At 37.0% G+C, this 6467-nt stretch overlaps 1 protein-coding gene and 1 pseudogene across 1 annotated transcript in view; both read left to right on the top strand.

The window, feature by feature from the left end:
• The window catches only part of LOC107718260 (acylamino-acid-releasing enzyme-like), a 31589-nt pseudogene extending 28654 nt beyond the window's left edge, over positions 1-2935 (top strand).
• Positions 2936-3959: 1024 nt separating this feature from the next.
• The window catches only part of LOC107718264 (toll-like receptor 9), an 11307-nt gene continuing 8799 nt past the window's right edge, over positions 3960-6467 (top strand). Inside the window, exon 1 of the mRNA XM_016525259.1 lies at positions 3960-4031. The gene's annotated coding sequence lies outside the window, so the exon portion shown is untranslated. The remainder of the gene's footprint in view (positions 4032-6467) is intronic.

Below are 6467 nucleotides of genomic sequence, written 5' to 3'. Positions count from 1 at the left end.
CCCCCCCCCCCCATACTGTATGTCATGTTTTCAATGTGTCTTTCCTGTTGTTGTGAACTACTGAGGCTCACTTGGTTTTGGTCAAGATAACATCCTCTCCTTACCAGGAAACATCGGTACCCAGGATGTAAAAGACGTGCAGGTGAACACTAATGCTTGCTGAGCTCCTACTCCAATCATAAGTGTAACCAAATACCTAAAATGTTTCACAGCCTTTTAAATATTTACAAATACGTGTTAGCATACTACTTGTGATGTTAAAAGTACATTGAATTTGGTTGTTGGATTTTCCATATTTGCAAAGTTCTGAAAGTTGGAGGCTCTTCTGGAATTTGCGGCATATGTTTTGTGATTTATTCTTTCAATACAGCATACATAGTTATACATATTCTCTTTGTTTACCTCTAAACAGTTGGCAGTAGACAGTGTTTTGAAGCAAGGTGACTTTGACAAGCAGAAGATCTCTGTGGCTGGAGGCTCTCATGGTGGATTCCTGGCTTGTCATCTGATTGGACAATATCCTGAGTTTTACAAGGCGTGTGTGGCACGAAATCCCGTCACAAAACCTGGCCACCATGATCGGCTGCACAGACATTCCAGACTGGTAATGTGACATTAACCTTCACATCCAGTGGATATCATACTGAATTACTTGATTTCAAATAGTTTCTGAGTGGTGAAATTCATGGCCGTAGCCAGGGTTTGAAAATTAGTGAGGTCTGGGATGGGGTTAAGAATTGTGCTATAATAACCCCTACAAATAGGCCTACAACTCATTATTTACACTAAACACTTTAAAAGTTGGATTGTGTCACAATTTATGCGTCCACATATTGAAAACGCAATTGAAAATACAATTTGCTATTCCTTTTGAAAATTGTCCGGAATATCGTTCCATACAAGAGAGACATGTAGATGTTTGTTAAAATGTTTTGGAAGGAAGAACACTGTTAAATTATACCATATTTATTGCATCAAAATGTGTTAATATTTTACTATAGGTTAGGGGTGGATAATTTCATCATACTGTTATAGTTATCAATAATCACTTCAGGATTACTAAGGCTATAGGCAGGTGAGTTTTGTTTTCAGGGTTGGAGCTGAACTCTGCCGGACTGCGGCTCTCTAGGACCGAACTTGCCTACCCCTGGTATAGATGATAACTTTGTCTAGTGCTCTTATGAATGTTTTTAGCATGACCTTGTGAAAATTTAACTACTATACTGAATAAAATAGCATTGACTTCTTCATGGCTAATGTTTGCGTAGGCTATTTTATTTAATTCTCTAACCTACTTGTTCTACAGATCTGTGTGTACTAGTGTTAAACGCTACTGTTTTTGACAGCGTTGATAACGTTTCTGAGAGATAATATCATGATATTTTTTGCATTTGCCTTACCGAATGTGGTAGGTATACTGTCAGCAATAACCTGTCCATGGACTTTTTTGATTACTGTCAGTTTAAGTGCCGGCGATGCAGTGTTGCCAGATATTGCTATAAAAATAAAAACCGAAATTATTTCAAATCTTTGCAAATAAGATAAGATAAAGATATCGCTGACCCTAAACTGAAACTTTCCACTTGATTAACTTTCAAAAGTGTCAAAAAATAAGTCAAAAGACGCTTATAAAAGCTGGATCTGGCAACACGGAGGCTGCACCTGTGCACTCACTCGCAACTCTCTGAAGCCTTGTTTACTCTGGCAGTGTCTCGCAGCGATCATTTAATTCATACTACGGACGCTAAACATTCTTGCAAACTGTCTAGACTGAATTATACATGCCAGACACTCAAATGAGGAGTTAAACAGCAAATTAGTAATTCAAAAAACAAATTTTATTTTTGAACCTCTGTGACCTCATAGCTGGCTACCGGGCCTAGTGAAATTTCACATCAGCTTTTTTTTTGTTTGCAATTCTGTGTAAAAAGTGATGTCATGTCAACTAGCAGTCATTAGAGTATTAGTAGACTGTCTGCTTGATATCTGCTAACACTTTATTTTGATGGGTCCACAACATACCGACTATGAGAAACTTTGCAAGTATATATCAACTTATTCTACTAACCTTAAACCTAACCTAACAGTCTACTCTGAGAGTTTGTAGACATGAAGTTGCAAAGTTACTTATAGTTAGTAGAATGTCTAAAGTGTCTAAAGAATCAAAATAAAGTGTAATCCATTTTTTTAAGCATAAATTAAAGAGAAAACAGCGAATAGTATGATGATGTATAAATACTTTTTTTTTTCAATACAATACTTTTTTGAGGGGTGTGCTTGATGTAATATTCAACAAATCTACAAAAAAATGATTAATATGTAACTTCTTTCTTTTGATATGTGGATAAAATATGATTCATGTATTATGATATGCACCTGTAGACATTTGTGATAGCTAATGGCTTTGAGTGTGTTTGTGTTCAGGTGTATGGTGGAAGCTGGATATGAATATAACACAGATATTCATCTTGAACCTGCTATTCTGGAACAGATGTTAAACAAGTCACCCATAAAACACGGCAGCAAAGTGAGCAGATGCTGTTCCGGTGCATTATTTATTCTTTTATGTTTAATTTCTTAACTGCTCAGCTTGTAACACACAAGGCTGGGTTTGTACCTCAGGTAAAAACCCCAGTACTTCTGATGTTGGAGGAAGATGACAAGCGTGTTCCCAGCAAGCAGGGTATTGAATACTACAGAGCCCTGAAGGCATTGCAGGTACCAGTGAGGTAAGTACAGTGACACTCACACTTTATAGATGGGGTTTCTTCTATGAAACATTTCTCTGCTCTGGATCATTGGTTCATTAGTGTATCCATGTGTCCACAGATTGTTGTGGTACCCATGCAATAATCACTCTTTGTCCAAAGTCGACGTAGAATCGGATGGGTTCATGAACACTGCTCTCTGGATAATCCAACATCTTTTTCTGTGATATCACTTCCTCTCCATAAATCATGACCAGCTTTTATTACACTTTATTAAAGTGATTTTAGCATTTCTTTCATAGATATCAGCTTTGTGATTGTCATATTGAGGCATTAGCTTGGTGCTTTCCCTTCAGACCACGAAGGGAAACTCAGTCAAAATCTGTCTCTGTGATATACTGATGCAAAAAGCACTTGAAGAGGTTCACAGGCATATTGTGTGATATCTGAAGAAGTTAATGTGATATTTAATGAAATGGAATTTACACTAAACAGCATCTGAAAAGACTTCTTACTGTTCTTATTCTACTAATGGTTTTAGTTTTCAGTTATTGGCAAATTGTATTTTGTGCCAAACTGTTTACCGTGCTGCACTTTCAGTGTAGCTACTTTGATTTTCTGATGGTCTTCTGCTTTTGTAATATGGTTACTTTCTGAGATATGTACTAAATGACTTTCTGCACTCTTTTCAATAAAATTTGACTTTCTGTAAGGCTGAAGAGAGTAACTTTCTTTCTTTAAAGCTGATTTCAAACTTGTCAACAGAGACCAGCAGGGATGGAGCTTAAGACCATGTAATTGAACATTATATTATTTAGTTCTAAAATGTGGTATTGATGTCTGCTCCATCAATATCAGTATCACACTGAGTACTAGCAGAAGATTGTGTCAGAGTGAGTACTAGCAGAAGTGAAATGCTATAATTATGCAATAAAAGGAGAAACCAACCAACAAACAAACAAATCCGGTTCTGTGCAAGAGAGAAAAAATATAGTTTGGGCTATAGCCCTGATAGCCCAGTGCTATCCACTCCTTGACATCGCTTTTCATTTCATCCATTTCTCTTTTTTTCAGTAACTAATCTTTATCCAAGAATAGCTATTACTACTCCATTTTCTCATCATTTCTGAACATCTGTTCCTCGACTCTGTGTGTGTGTGGGTGACTGACTTTCACATACTGCAGACTTTTCTTTCACTTCCATGAAAAGGTGCACATTGTTGATATAAATACTTCGACATAGCATTTTATTTAGTTTCTTTGCTTTCCCTTGTGAATGTAAATGATACACAGTGTTGTGGAGTTTTGGACTGCAAACCTTTGGTAAGTGATTTTTTGTGTTTTAAATATGTTTGAAATGATGGGAAAATGTAACTAATAATTTACAGCATCACATATTCAATACTATGTAAAAGAAACCCTGTGAAATAATAATAAATGTTTGGAAATTAATTTATTTGCAATTATGCAATATAATGTGTATATGATAGTATTGTCTTGTTTACTTAACACTTTTGACTAACACTCCAGCCCATGCAGTGGTGTATAAAGTACCTGAAAGCCATACTCAAGTAAAAGTACAGATATCTTACCAGAAAATGACTTTGGTAGAAGTTGAAGTCTATAAATAGTATTTAGATGTATTTACACAGTTTATGTATCTCAGAGGGGACATGGATGCATTTTAAGCCGCAGTTACAGATGCATAAATAGGCCTAATGTTTTGTTTTTAACATAAAACTTTGAATACTGATATTTGAAATAATTTAAAACATGAAAAAAAATAATCGAAATGTGAAATTAAAACAGCCAGTACGTGACAGCAAGTGTCTGTTAAAGGGATAGTTCACCCAAAAATGCAAATTAGCCTGTGTTTTACTCACCCTCAAGGCATCCTAGTCGTGTCTGACATTCCACTTTCAGACGAACACATTAGGAGTTATATTCGAAATTGTTCTGTCTGTTCCAATCTGTATAATTGCAGTGAATGGTACCCCAGTTTCTGAATTCTGAAATGTTTCTGTTTCTTCCAACCGCCCGCACCTGTATTTTTGTATGATTTAGATAACCGCACCAGATCATCACATTAGGGTTCGTACGGTCATGAAAAACCTGGAAAAGTCACTGAACAGCAATTTCAGGCCTGGAAAGTTTTGTAAAATAAATAAACCCAGAAAGTTTTTGTTAAGCGGTCATTGTTGCATCGTCACAAAAATGTATTATTTTCACGTCTTTTTAAGCCATTCGGTACTCGCGCTCTCCAGAGGCGCTTTTCTGTGTGCTCACAGTTACATCCAAAGCGCGTGCTGCGAGTACCAAATTGAGAAAGCACTTTCGGTTTTGTCTTAAGTTAATGTAAACAGTTGCGAAATAAAACGCATGAGTATCAGTATTGGATCCGTGAAATAGGTCTTTTGACAGCAGCCTAATAAAGCTGTGCCTTTTGTCATTAATGTTAATCAAACAACAAAAGACAGAGAAAATCCCTTACTGCTCTTGACTAAATAATGTTTTGTTGAATAACTTTTAATGTTAATTTACAGTTTATTAAATTTCTGTAGCCTATTTAAAACACATTCATATTTTAGAAAATGTAGTTAATATTTGCATCATTAATGATGTATTTTATCCACCTGCGACCCACCCGCACATAGTCAGAATGCATTTTTTTATTACCGGACCTGCGGATTATCCGCAGCGCCCGCGGATATAGCCACCATCCGCGCATCACTAACGTAGGCGTAACGAAAGGTGCAACATAAGTTCCGGGGAGAGAGTGACGAACGCGGATGCACAGAGAGCCTTTCGTTACGCCTACGTCATACGCTCGACCGCCTTGTCGTGAACGCGACTGCTTGAGCGACCCGAAGCTGAACATTATAGTTTATAAAGTTTTAAGAATCAACATTTTTCTTAAACGAACGCATCGTTTCGCTTCAGAAGGCCTTTATTAAAGGGGTCATATGATGCGATTTAAATTTTTCCTTTCTCTTTGGAGTGTTACAAGCTCTTGGTGCATAAAGAAGATCTGTGAAGTTGCAAAGACTAAAGTCTCAAATCCAAAGAGATATTCAGGAGAAAGCAAAACAAAACACCTGTCACAAACTTATTTAAACATCCCGGGTATTGACACGAACGCACCATTTTAATCAAAACGGATATAATTTACATGTTCACATGGTTTCCTGTGCCGTAAACAAAAAATGGTTCTCGCAAGATTACACGCTTCTCCCCGGAGTTTACTCTTGCGAGACTACAGTCTTCTTCCCGGATCTTAACGTTGCGCCTTTCGTTACGCCTACGTCATACGCTCGACCGCCTTGTCGTGAACGCGCCTGCTTGAGCGACCCGAAGCTGAACATTATAGTTTATAAAGTTTTAAGAATCAACATTTTTCTTAAACGAACGCATCGTTTCGCTTCAGAAAGGCGGGGCATAGAGGAGAAACAATAATGTACAGTATGTGGAAAATAATGTGTTTTTTTAACCTTAAACCACATAAACATTTCATTATACCAAATACACAAAATAATGTTCTTTTTAGCAACATCATATGACCCCTTTAACACCCCGGAGTTGTGTGGAGTAGTTTTATGATGGATGGATATACTTTTTTCGGATTTAGAAACAGGGGTACCATTCACTGCAATTATACAGATTGGAACAGACAGGACAATTTTGAATATAACTCCGAATGTGTTCGTCTGAAAGAGGAATGTCAGACACGCCTAGGATGCCTTGAGGGTGAGTAAAACACAG

Source organism: Sinocyclocheilus rhinocerous, unplaced genomic scaffold (assembly GCF_001515625.1).
Source record: "Sinocyclocheilus rhinocerous isolate Xijiao unplaced genomic scaffold, SAMN03320098_v1.1 scaffold1474, whole genome shotgun sequence".
In the NCBI taxonomy this organism is placed as follows: domain Eukaryota; kingdom Metazoa; phylum Chordata; class Actinopteri; order Cypriniformes; family Cyprinidae; genus Sinocyclocheilus; species Sinocyclocheilus rhinocerous.
The sequence above is the reverse complement of the archived record's forward strand: the minus strand, read 5'-3'. Positions and strand labels throughout refer to the sequence as shown.